This window comes from Mirounga angustirostris, unplaced genomic scaffold (assembly GCF_029215605.1).
Source record: "Mirounga angustirostris isolate CCGP_5_RB_7025 unplaced genomic scaffold, mMirAng1.0.hap1 SCAF_4, whole genome shotgun sequence".
Lineage (NCBI taxonomy): Eukaryota > Metazoa > Chordata > Mammalia > Carnivora > Phocidae > Mirounga > Mirounga angustirostris.
In genome coordinates this window covers 146,512,549-146,525,811 of record NW_026991712.1, presented here as the reverse complement: position 1 = coordinate 146,525,811, position 13,263 = coordinate 146,512,549, and positions in this window count along the sequence as shown.

The window sequence follows — 13,263 nt, the reverse complement described above, 5'->3', positions numbered from 1 at the left end:
TGAGCCGAAGGCAGTCGCTTAACCAACTGAGCCACCCAGGCGCCCTGTGTTTACTTTTTAAAGGTAGCTACTAAAAAATTTAAAATTATGGATCTGTCTGAAGTTATATCTCTAGCAGCTCCAATCAAGAGGGGGCAATTGAAATGTAAAGAGGAGAGCCACTATGGAAAATGCCTTTCCCCTGGGTTCTGTCTGAATTCAAATGTTGGAACTGTTAGAGAGGGTTTTGCTTTAAAAGCTTAACCATTCTGGGGGCCCTGGGTGGCTCAGTCAGTAAGTGTCTGCTTTCTGTTCAGGTCATGATCTCAGAGTCCTGGGATAGAGCCCCCCATCCAGCTCTCTGCTCAGCGGGAAGCCTGCTTTCCCTCTCCTTCTGCCCCCCCCCCCCTCACTCTGGCTCTCTCTCTCTCTCAGTCACTCTCTTGGTTTCAGCTCAGGTCTTGATCTCATGAGTCATGATCTCATGGGTTATGAGATGGGGCTCCTGCTCAGTGAGGAGTCTGCTTGAGATTCTCCCCTTCTGCCCCTCCACCCCCACCCCCAGGCACATGCTCACTCATGCTCACTCTCTTTCTCAAATAAATGAATAAACCTTAAAAAACAAAAAAAAAACCTTAACCATTCTGAGTATTGTTGGGGTATGAGGTAATCTGGAAAGTTAAGTTCCACCTAAAAATCAACTTTGGACTAAAGTGTTTAGTGCCTTGTAGGAGAACCCACGAAATTACTGGCAATCAGAATAGTTTCACCCTTGGGAAGAGGAGGAGGACACCTCAATAAGTAAATAAGACTGAGCTTTAGGGGACAACTCTCAAAAGAAAAGTCAGGGAAAAAGTACTCAGAACAGTTGTTAACCCAGCCTGCATGTTCTCATTCTCTCTTCCTGCCTACCCGCCTGCATCTTTGATTCTTCTTTTGTGTCTCCATAAACCTCAACATTTTGGGCTACTATTGTCGAGGCAAGAAAAATAATAACCTCAAGTTGGGCCAATTAATTAATTTTATCTTTTAAATTAACATATAGTAAAGGTGCTTATCATTTGCGTATAGTTTATGAATTTTAGCACAAGTAAGGGTTCTTGTAACCACCAACACAATGAGGATCTAGAATAGTTTCATTACCCCAAAAAACTCCCTCCTTTGAAGTTACATCCTTCCTCCACCTTTAGCCACTGGAGACCACTACTCTGTTCTCAGTAGTACAGTTTTGTCTTTTCCAGAGGTCAAGGTCATATGAATGGAATCATGCAGTTTGTTATCTTGGGCCCATTAATAGTTTTTAATGGATTTCTTATAGTGGTAAAATACACATAACAATGATCATTTTAACTGTTTTTAAGTGTACAGTTCGGTGGAATTAAATACATTCACATGGGATGCCTGGGTGGCTCAGTCGGTTAAGTGTCTGCCTTCAGCTCAGGTCATGATCTCAGGGTCTGTTCAGTGGGGAGTCTGCTTCTCCCTCCCCCTCTGTCCATTCCACCCCCAGCCCCTCCCTTGTGCATCTTTTCATGTGCTTATTGGCCATTCAAATGGAGAAATGTCTGCTGAAATCCTTTGTCCATTTTTGAATCAGCAGCTTTTTTTATTGTTGAGTTTTAGGGGTTCTCTGTGCATTCTATATATTAACCCAGATCAGATATATGATTTGCAGATATTTCCCCCCATTCTGTGGCTGGTAGGCCCATTAATTTTTGCCCAAGTCAAGGAAGCTCCCTTTGATGGGGAGTCTCCTCATGAATGCACATTATTGTTAATAAAGGTACATTATTTACATGAAATCTCAGTTAGTTTGAATGCTTAGGAATGGGATGTTCTGGTTAACAAATTCTAGGTTAACTGGAAAGTAAGCAAAATCCCCCTTACAGTTTGAAAATGTAGCAGTCTTTCTAAAATGTGAGTCCCCATTTCTTTTGTAATGAATATAACCTAATGAACACAGATGATTTTTTTTTTTTATTAAGGAGCACAATGAACACCAGAGTCCTAGCAAAGAGCATTTTCTTATATTTGTACATTACATCTACTGAGATCGTTTGGTCCTTAAAAGAGGTCTGAGGGGTAGCAAGGCAAAGGACTATTGATGCACGTTGTTTTTAATAAATGGGGATATACAGACTTGGGGGGTCTAAGTGACTTGCCTAATCAGTGTCTTATTCTGGTGAATAGATAAGCCAAAATATAGCTCCCATCTTCTGGATCTTTCCATCATTGGAATATGTTCCCTCAATTATTGGGTGAAACACCATTTCCTGTGGTTTGGTTCCACTGATATAAAGTGGAAGTTTTAGACTAGGGTTTCTTGAAGTGCGGTCTTGCAGACCATCCACATCAGAATGCTCGCTAACATTCAGGTTCCTGGACTCACACATCACACTGAATCTGAATCTTCAGAGGTGAGGCCCAGGAATTGGCTTTTAAAGGTCTCCAAGTTATGCTTATGCTTGCTAACATTTAGGAGATTGGAAGGAATGTTTATTGACTCTGAAACTTCTCTAAGAATAATTCTTTGTTTTTTTAAATCCCTAGTAAGAGGTTCTTTTCCTTTGCAAAGTGCAGCTTTCACCTAAAAGTTTATCCATAAAACTATAAGCTAACTTCCAGACAGTCAAGATTTTATTGTCTTATTACCTTGACTTTCTTAAGAACAGTAAGCAGTTTTTCAAGTTCCCAAGACAAGACCTTAACTTGATTGTAGGGGAGTTGGCTTTCTTATGCTAGTGGATGGAGTAAGGATGGAGTAATCCATTCATTCATTCACTCAGTCTCTCACTTGCGATGCTTTGGGCTGCATGTAGCTCAAAGAGCTGCAACAAGAAGGGTGCTTATATTCTCATGTAGCAAGAAGTCTGAATGTAGGTTGATGCAGAGTTGGTTAATTCACTGGCTCAATGATATCTCAAAAGACCCAGTCTTTCCTATCTTCTCAGACAGTCTGAGAATGGCCCTGCCATTCTCAAGTTAGCTTCTATGATGATGGCCAGAGTGTCCATGGTTCCAGCAGATATAGCAACACCCAGTAGAGGAAGGGGAATCGATTCTAGGTGGAGATTAACAGTGTCTATAGCCATTCATTCAGTGATTATTGATGTGTAGGAACTGTGAAAAGTACTGGGGATATAGCAGTGAGCTAGACACAGTCCACACTCTGACAGACCATTGTGGGAGATCTAGACCAATCAAGAAGCAATTATAAATCACTGTAAGTACGACAATAAGGAGTTATGGGGTTCTAGGGAGGCACGTGAAGAGTCATATACACAGTTCAGGAGGGCTTCTGGGAGAAATTGATGACTAAGCAGACACACGGTGGGATGAGTAGGAGTTAGCTTGGTGAGTTATTTGGGTCCAAAGGAATGAGAGCTGTTCAGGAGAGGAATGCTGTCCAGAGAAAACTAAAGTTCACATATGTATGGCCATACTTCTAGAAGTATCTTTAGGCCCATGTACACATACTTATATGATTTTACAAAACAAGATCAACTCAACATGAGCTTTATAATTTGCTTTTTAAAAACTTAACCACGTGCTATAGACATTTTTAATGGCTTCTTTGTATTCCAATGCATATGTGTGTGCATACATAGATAGGCGTATGTGTGTGTGTGCGTGGGCGTGCATGGGTATTGCTTAATTTATCCAATCAGTATGCTATTGAAGGACATTTAAGTTGTTTCCAAAGTTGTGTTATGATGTGCAAAGTTCCAGTAAATTTTCATTATCACACATGTTTTCGAACTCATGAAATCTTCTTAACTTTCTTTTTATATTTTATTTTATTTATTTATTTTTTAAAAATATTTTATTTATTTATTTGAGAGAGAGAATGAGATAGAGAGAGCATGAGAGGGGGGAGGGTCAGAGGGAGAAGCAGGCTCCCTGCTTAGCAGGGAGCCTGATGCGGGACTCGATCCTGGGACTCCAGGATCATGACCTGAGCCAAAGGCAGTCGCTTAACCAACTGAGCCACCCAGGCGCCCTCTTTTTATATTTTAAAACTGATGGCCAAATTGCTCCCCCAAAATGCTATCCACAGAGTATAAGACTAGCAATTTCCCCATGCCCTTACTAACATTATGATATGTCACAATACTTTTTTTAAGTTTATTTATTTGTAATCTCTGCACCCAAGGTGGGGCTTGAACTCACCACCCCGAGATAAAGAGTCTCACGCTCTACCGACTGAGCCAGCCGGGCACCCCCATCATGGTTATTCTGACTGTAGTAACTGCAGGCCACGTAGCTGGTTGCACCATTTGGCCTGTCTCACGTCTCTCATAGCACACATGCAAGCCGTTTGCTTCAGACCAGCCCACTACAAAGGACATTCAGCCACCCGTCTCCTCCAGCTTGCCGTCATGACCAGTTCTCAGTGCTTTCTAGAGAGGAAGGACTGAAGCCAATATCTCAGACTGACCAGTCTTGGCGCAGAAATGAGGGCATTGCCATTTCAATCCTCGGCACTGGCAGCCCAGAGCACTTCCACACTTTACCCTCACTCCCAAGGGCAGCTCTCCGAATCTCTGTATGCCCAGTGCCCGGCACAAGGCCAATGTCCCCAAGTCATCTGATTCCCAGCTTGATCCCTGAATGAGAATAATTTCAACTTCTTCGAATAACGTCAGAACATCCCCTAAACAAAAACTATCAGCAGATAAGCACTGCCTACAAAGAATAACACTTATGTCTCCTCTTTATTCAGTGGCCAGGCTTTAGCAGCTCACTGTTGGCAACACCAGTGAACCAGAAAGAGTAAAGGTTAGCAGTGCCCATTTCATTCTGACAGTCCTATTTGAATCCTGACTCCCATATATTAGCCCTGGGCAAAGCTACTTCACCCCTCTGGATAAGTTCCAGCATGTAGTGAGTTTCCAGTGAGAATTATCTGTCATTACCATTTCCCAACAGAAAGGGGCAACTCTCTTTGATCTTTTACTGAGTCTGTGCCCTTATCCCTTGTAAGAGATAAATGGTTTCAAAGTCACAGGCTGTTGACTTAAATTGATGTGTAAAGTGAAACCACTGATTTAATAAACTTGGTAACCTGATGTTCTTTGGATGATGGGCAGAGGAACAAGCTAAATACATGAAGGGACAGCTGTGAGGTGGGAGCAAATTGCAGAGGTATTGGGATTGCTACACATGAACAGAGAAAACAGCCTGGGCAGTTTAATGAGGGACAAAAAGTCCTCTCTAAGCAGCCTCCCTGATGGCATGGTTGTGGGTCTGACAGCTCTTTATGGTAATAGATGTGCTTAATGATCACTGGAAACGTCAATAAAAGGTCAAATATGTTCCGACCAAGCTGTTCAGCCAGGCAAAGAGGTGTGAATGACTTTTAAAAGACACCTGAACTTCACTTTGGAAGGGATCTCTTTGAGAAACCACTTTGCCTAAACTCTTACTCGCCCAGGGGCAGCATGTCTTCAATTTTAGAAGTACATGGACCAAAAAGATTGTTTAAAAAATTGAGGACCATCCCATGGTTGCCAGCTTGGTGTTCTGCCCTGTGAAGAAACCAATGAACTGGGTGCCTGGGTGGCTTAGTCGGTTAAACATTTGCCTTCAGCTCAGGTCATGATCCCAGGGTCCTGGGATTGAGCCCCACATCGGGCTCCCTGCTCAGCAGGGAGCCTGCTTCCCCCCTCTCCCTCTTCCCCCCATGCATGCTTGCTCTCTCTCTCTCCCTCAAAATAAATACATAATTAAAATCTTTAAAAAAATTAAAAAAAAAAAAGAGAAACCAATGAACCACCATCTCTTGTCCTCCTTACATGAAAAAAAGAAAATTTCAATACCTGAGAAAGTCAGAAGGTCATAGTCTCAGAACAAGGAACAATCCTTCGAACTGAACACATTGAGCATTGTGAAACACTTGATGCGTTTCATAATTTTTCTGACCTTTGGAAGCGTTTTCATGAACTAACCAAACAGGCCTGGGATTTAGAAACGGCTTTCTTAAGGGTGTAATAGGTCTCAAATCGTACACCTGGGCCAGCACCGGTGCTTTCACCTGGGGACTGGTTACAGATGGAAAGTCTCGGGCCCCACCCCAGGCCTTATGAAGCAAAAGTTCTGGAAGCAGGACCATGGATCTGTGTTTTAGTAAGCTGTCTGAGTGATTCTTACACACCCATGTGGAAGAGTTGCTGTCATAAACGTCCCTTCTAAATGGATTGTACATGTTTTATCTGGAAACCCTTCAGTAACGCAATGCCACTGCTTCAGAAGGAGCCTCTCTCAATGTGAGTCACGTCAGGTGGTTAGAAACTCTGAGAATAGCCTCCTTGGCCCCAGTTCTGCCCTTCTGAGCCACACAGAATGAGTCTTCCCTGTCTCCTCCCATTTGACAACCCTGTACATTTGAAAGTGACCATCACTGCTGTCGTCCTCCAGGTAAAAACGGCCGTGACTCTTTACTGGTCCTCACATGACGTCATCTCTAGGCCTTTCGTCAGCCCGGATGCCCTCATCTGAAGGCCCTTTTACTATTATTATTAACAACCAGCACTTCTTGAATACCTGTTATAATGTGTCATGCGCTGCCTAGGGATATTCCATGCACTCCCATGCTTAATTATCTCAGCAGCCCTGCAAAGTTGGTCTGCTGTCTCCACTCTAGAGAAAGAACAGAAACTTAGGAGGTCAAGTAACATGCCCGATAGCACTCGGCTCGTAAGCGGTTGAACCAGGATTCCACATTCCACTCTACCAGGCTGCCCTTACATTTCCATCAAAAGCTTGTTCATTTAGGAGAGGCTGAGCCAGGAAGAGATGGCAATGAGGGCTGAGTATGCAACATGTGGGGAACACGTTGGAGTCAAACAAATTGGGGTTGAGTTCTGTTTTCTGCAGATACTAATTATATGACCTTGGGTGTGTTTCCTATTTGCTCAAAGCCTTAATTTCCGCATCGGTACAATGAGGGTAATGATAGTTTCCACCTTCATAAGGCTGCTGTGAGTAGTAAATGAATTAGTGCTCATAAAGCATTTAGCCAAGTGCTCAGTATGTAGTAAGGACTCAGTAAATATCTCTGTTATTATTGAAGAGATGTACTCAGCAATTATATAATTATGATATAGATGGGTCATATTGAGACACATGTACCTTATAGTAATATATATCACTGTGGTCTTTCCAGCTCCATGGAACACCCACTTATTCCCGGCCCTGGTCTATTTCAGCAACTTCCTCACTGGTCCTCTGCCTCCAGTTTCTCACTTTTGCACCAACCTACAGATGCTGACAGGTTCGGCTTCCTACAGCCCAGCTCTGAGAGCATGTGTCATCTCCCTGCTGAAACAGCATCTGCAAATTAAGTTCAAGTTTCTCTTCCAGGCTTTCAGGGGTCTGTATATGATATGGCCCTAAATTCCCACTCCCTCCTTGTCCTACTGTTGCCCTACATGGACTCTGGTTCCAGTGGAGCCAAGTTCTGTGCCTTTTTTCACACACAAAGCTCCTCTGCAGTTTTCCCGTCCACGATGGCCACCGTCTCCACCTTACCCTCCCCTGTCCGGTGGCTTTCTGTCCGTGTCTTCTCACCGATCCAGGACGGCTGCTCTCACGAAACTTTTCCTACAACGCCCAGAGAGATGCGGGCAGCTTCTTCCTTTGAACTCTTGGGCCTTTATTTCCTGAATTAGAAGAGTGTTAGGAAAGGAGCTTAGATCCTGCCACCAGATAGACCTGCGTTTGGATTCTCAGTCTTCCTCTAATTAGTGTATCCTCTCCCTGCGGTTAAAGTTCCTTATCTGACAATCAAAGATAATAAAGTCCTGCTCACGTGGTGTATCTGAAGATGAAAGGAGACTGGGAAATGTGAGGCCCCTGCTCAGAGCCTGGTCCAACCACGTTCCGTTGTCCCCGACACGCATAACATGACTTCTATCCCCTATTGGTTGATAGTAAGGACTTTGTCTTCTCCAGGTGGTATTGCTCCAGGGGCTTCGAATAATTCTTCAAATACAGATGCTCAATAAACACATGGTAAGTGGAACGAACTGCTTCTTACTAGCTAAGGGGTTTCAGTTCACTTAACCTCTGGAGCGTCCGTATCCTTGTCTTTAAAATTAGTGATATTAAGAATAAATCATTATATTCCTTCCAGCTATGCCATTCTTTCATTCAAAAGCTGCCCCCACTTCCTCATCCCTATTCCCACTGCAGCCTCACGCTGGCTCCCATGACCCTCTCCGGAAGGCTCGCATTTAGACCATCCATGATTTAGAATTGCCTGATCCTGAGGGTTCTTCCGTCCTCCTCCTTGAGACCCTGCCCTCCCATCCTCCCGGATCTGGGACCTGGCACCCTCCTTCTACCAGTCTCAGTACTCAGCCTCAAGCCTGGCTCTGCTCACACTTTGCCCTCCACAGTCTCGGTGTGGCGCAGGTCGCTCTTTGCTTCATTGAGCTCTCACTGTTCAGCAGCCCCAGTCCCAGTGTGACCTCACTCATGGACTCCATGCAGAGACTCCCAAGCCTTTCTAGACAGCAGAAGAATGGCAAGGCAGAAATGCGGTTTTCAAGCAAAGTGCCTCGGTGCTGATCTCCTTGGTTCTGTGCAGGGTCTCTGGACTCAGGCTTGGCCATAATCACACTGTTCTGGGAAAAGAGGGTGTCATAGGCACAGGAGAGAATCTGAAAGGAGCATGGGCCAATTTATATAGGAATCCAGCACTCCTGGGGAGGAGAGAGCCTGAGACCGCCAACTCCCCAAGCACTTGTCCCTGAGGTCTGCCGGTCCAGACACCCAGCAGGTGGACACTGTGATCTTGTCCCTGGTCCTAGAGCTGGTGGAAGGGCATCAAAAACCTCAAAGGACAGCACACTACAGGGGTCTGGTGGCTGAGCATCCACTGATGGAGGCCAAGGGCTCGTTTCTGGGCAGCGCTTAGCTGTGCGGTTCTGTTTGGGGGAAACAGAGGAGGGGGTGCCCTTTATGCACTGGCTCAGGACTGGTGTTGAACAGCGACACCTTCTGACGGTGGTGTGTCATTGCAACAGTGAAGTGAGGACTTGAATCCTCGGAACCTTTGGAATTCTTGGCCAGTTGGGAAGGAGGCAGGTGTCTTAAAGAGATTGGACTTTCTGTTGAGAAGGGCAGTGAGGGCTTGAGCAATTAATCTGAAGCACAAAGATGTGACCATATTTTTACACTGAGCAGTGAAGTGGGACAAATCAGGCACACATACACGAACATAGCCTGTTCTCATCCTACACAGGCAAAGCTACTGGACATCTCTACTTGGAGTCCTATAAGAACCACAGATTCCTGCATGCCCCAGTTCCCACTGAAAGCTAGTTCATCCTCCTACAGGTCCCATTGTGGATTATGGCAAATCAGTTCCCCCAGCTGGAAGCATTGGAGGCATTCTTTAAAATATAAATCACTACACAAATATCTTTTCGTTATATAAGTAATGTCTATCACAAAATGATTCCATTTTACAGATATGGGGACTGAGGCCAGAAGAGTCATCATGACGTCAAGGTCACATGACCAATACAAAGCAGTCCTCCCTTCCTACTGCATTATCTAGAGATAGTTCTAGAGAAGAGAACACGTGCTTGACATTTCCAGATTTTTTTTTTTTAAGTCTTTTCAGATTCCAGTCTCTTTGGAGTGGAGTTTGTTTGTTCACATCCTCTAAATTCTTGAAGGCCTAGATTCAGTATTACTCCTAGGAAGCCGGCCCTGGTGTCCTGACCCATACTGATTCTGTAACACATTCTACAAGATAATCTTGAGCCCTGTGGGTATTGGGAGCATTTGCATACCTCACCTCATTTCATCCTTACCGTGGTCCTGTGAGTTTCATGGAATGCCCCTCTGCCTCCCGCTTTTTCAAATGAGGAAATTGAAGTTAAGAGAAGCTAAGGGCAGAACCAAGATTTAAATTGGATCTGACTATAACCCTCACGTCTTTCTCTTGCATTGCTATGCTCACCTGCCAAGTATCCACAAGGAAGGGCACTTAGCACGGCTCTTCTCAATCTTGACTGGGCACTGGGAATCTTGCTGAGATGCACAGTCTGATCCTGGAGCTTGGGAGTGGGGTCGGAGATGACTCATTTCCAGCAAGTTCCCAAGTGATTCTGATGCTTCTGGTCTGAGAAGCACAGCTTGAGAAGCAGTAGTTCAGCACCCCACCCCCCCTTTCATTCTGTGGCAAAACAAACGGAGGCTTAGAGAAGTGACGTGACTTGCTTCAAGCCATAGAGCAAGTCAGTGGAAGGGGCAGCATAAGGACTGGGGAGCCGGCTTCTAGCCCGGAGCCTTCCCTACCTGACGTGTCAGTTAGTAAGCTGCTCCCTCTCATCTCCAGCCCTACGTTTCCACGCTCTTTGATGCTGGAGTTGGGACCAAGCAAAGCACATTGTTCTGTTGTGCCCACTGGCCCGGCTTAGGGTCTAGGCACATGCTCCCAGGGAAGTGAGGAATGGGGAAAAAAGACGAGAGAGAGAGAGAGAGAAGGAGGAACTCCTCGACCATCACTGGGGTGGGTCAGGGAGAAGGGACTTGCTCCTCTGGGGTGCTCCCTGAGGACGTCTGTGTGCTTTGCTCTTTGGTGAGTCTCACCCCAGCGACAACTCTGCTGTGCTAGGATCCAGTGCAGCTGGATCCAGTTGGTGGTTTTGCCTATCCTATCCTAGAACATCCCCATCATGCCTCAGTCTCCGGGGGCACCCCTTCCCCAGGGGTTGGGTCCCAGGCCCGCAGGGCCTTTCTCCAAGTGTTTACATTTAATAATTCCAGCCTCCTCCCTTCGCCTACGCCCAGCCCTAGGAGTGAGGTGGCTTCCTGCCCTTGCTCCCTCCATGATATCTAGTGTTTTCTTCTTGGCCTTTCAGTTCCTGAGTCAGCAACTTTAGCTTATTTTATTTTAAAATTTTATTTTTGGCGATGAGGTAGGGGGACGCTTGGGTGGCTCAGTTGGCTAAGCGGCCTACTCTTGATTTTGGCTCAGGTCATGATCTCAGGGTCGTTGGATGAAGCCCCGCCTCAGGCTTTGAGCTCAGCGGGGAGTCTGCTTGAGAATCCCCCCCCCACCCTGTTCCTCTCCAGCTTGTGTGCTCTCTCTCTCTCTCTCTAAAATAAATAAATACATCTTTTTTTTTTTTTTTAAGATTTTATTCATTTATTTGACAGACACAGCGAGAGAGAGAACACAAGCAGGGGGAGTGGGAGAGGGAGAAGCAGGCTTCCGCCAAGCAGGGAGCCCGACGTGGGACTCGATCCCAGCACCCTGGGATCATGACCTGAGCCGAAGGCAGACACTTAACGACTGAGCCACCCAGGCGCCCCAAATAAATACATCTTAAAAAAAGTTTTTATTTTTAAGTGATCTTTACACCTAACGTGAGGCTTGAACTCACAACCCTGAGATCAAGTCATGTGTTCCACCAATGGAGCCAGCCAGGCGCCCCCTGAGTCAGCAACTTTAAACCAGCTTCCATTTCTTTATACTAAATTCTCTGTTAAAATAACTGGACCTTGACTAATATACTCTATGATATATTACTTTAAAAATAAACCAAACATCCCCACTAGCCTCTGAATTCCTGGAAGTAATGTGGTGAGTCTAGCATCTATAGGAGTGAGCCCCAGGGGCACAGCAGCAAGTACCCATGCTGGTGTCTGCATGCACGTGTGCACGCGCGTGCACACACACACACGCACATGCACACACGCACGAGCACGCACACACATACACACACACGTGTGCACACGCACACGCACATGCACACACATGCACACAGAAGGGATGAAGCTTTTCTCTAATGCTGGACCCACAGAAAGGCCTTTTTATTAAACATACGCTGATTGAACTGAAAAGACATTCTTGGCTTCCTACAGGCGGTGAGGATGCAAGAGAAGCCAGGTTGCAGAATACACAGGACTTCTAATTCCAGTTCTTCATTTAGTGGGCAGGCTTCCTCTCCATCGCCAGCTCGGGAAGACAGAGATAAGAATGCCCACGTCTGGCCTGTTGTTCGAGTGAGAAGTCGGGGAGGGAAAGGGCTGACGCCATGGGTGGTTGGAGCTTACTTGGAGAGCCGCCAGGTACACCATGTTAATAGGGGATTAAGTCGATGTTCTAATCAGGCTCCGGGGGAGAAGAACAAGAAGCACACGGGAACTAGGAAGGTTAAATTGTGCATGAAGACCAGAGAGATGGGAGGCGATTTTCCGGTAGGGATGAAGCCTACAGGCTTCTCAGGGAAGGTTCTGGGTTTACGAGGAGCCTGGTGACCGGAGGACCGCAGGAGGACCCTCCATGTGCCAGACCCCGCCAGGCACTGGGGCTGCAGAGACGGACGTTCGGGACAGGGCAGTCATCTTGGAAGCACACGGTCCATTCCATCAATTCATGCCCCTCATGTCATGGGGTGCTGGGCCCTGGGCCAGGGGCTGGGGCTATGAGGGCAAATGAAAGCAGGCTCTGACCTCAGGAATTCAGGATTTCATAAGGGGCATGGGAGACCAAAGAATCGCAGGCACATAAAGCTTGGAGGGCGCCCTGCTGTTGCAATAGTCTTGTGGCCTCCCATTTCTCCTCTGCAGCCCATCCAGCTCACTCACCGGCACTGCATGCCCACCCCACGGCTCAGCTCCGCCCCGAGAGAGATCTTAGTGCCTGAGAACTCGGTTCAGGAGACAGACATGTCTGGGTTCGAATCCTTGTTCCCAGCCGCTTGTTAGCGCTGTGGCCTTAGGCAAGTCTGGGCCAGATTTCATCTGTGAAATGGGGTCGTACCTCGCCTCACAGGGGTTGGGTGAGGGGTGCCTGGCACATATTAACTGCTCAATAAATAGTTATTAGCTACCTTTTATTAAAGGCCTACTATGTGATGAGTGATTTAAGTCCTTTATCTCATTTAATATTTGGATAATCATGTAATATTCAGATAATCCTCTAAAGCGAAAATCATGCATCTACTTGAGAAGAGTACAGATCTCCCATTTCTTCTGTTTCTGTGAAGGAGGGGGACCTCCATCTCAGTCCCCAGGGGCACGACTTAGCTGGGAGGTTTTAGAGAAGGAAATGAATGAAGGGGTCTTCTTTTCTTGGGGTGGGGGGAACCCGTCCTTGACATATACAGTCATCTGACTCTAATACCCATTCCATCCCATCACCGGACGCTGCCTCTCTCTGCTCTTTGACGCTTCTCATGTTGCACAGCTGCTCAAAAGCCTTCGATGGCCCCACTGCCTACAGACTAAAGCAGCACCTCCTAATCCTGGCATTCAAGGCCC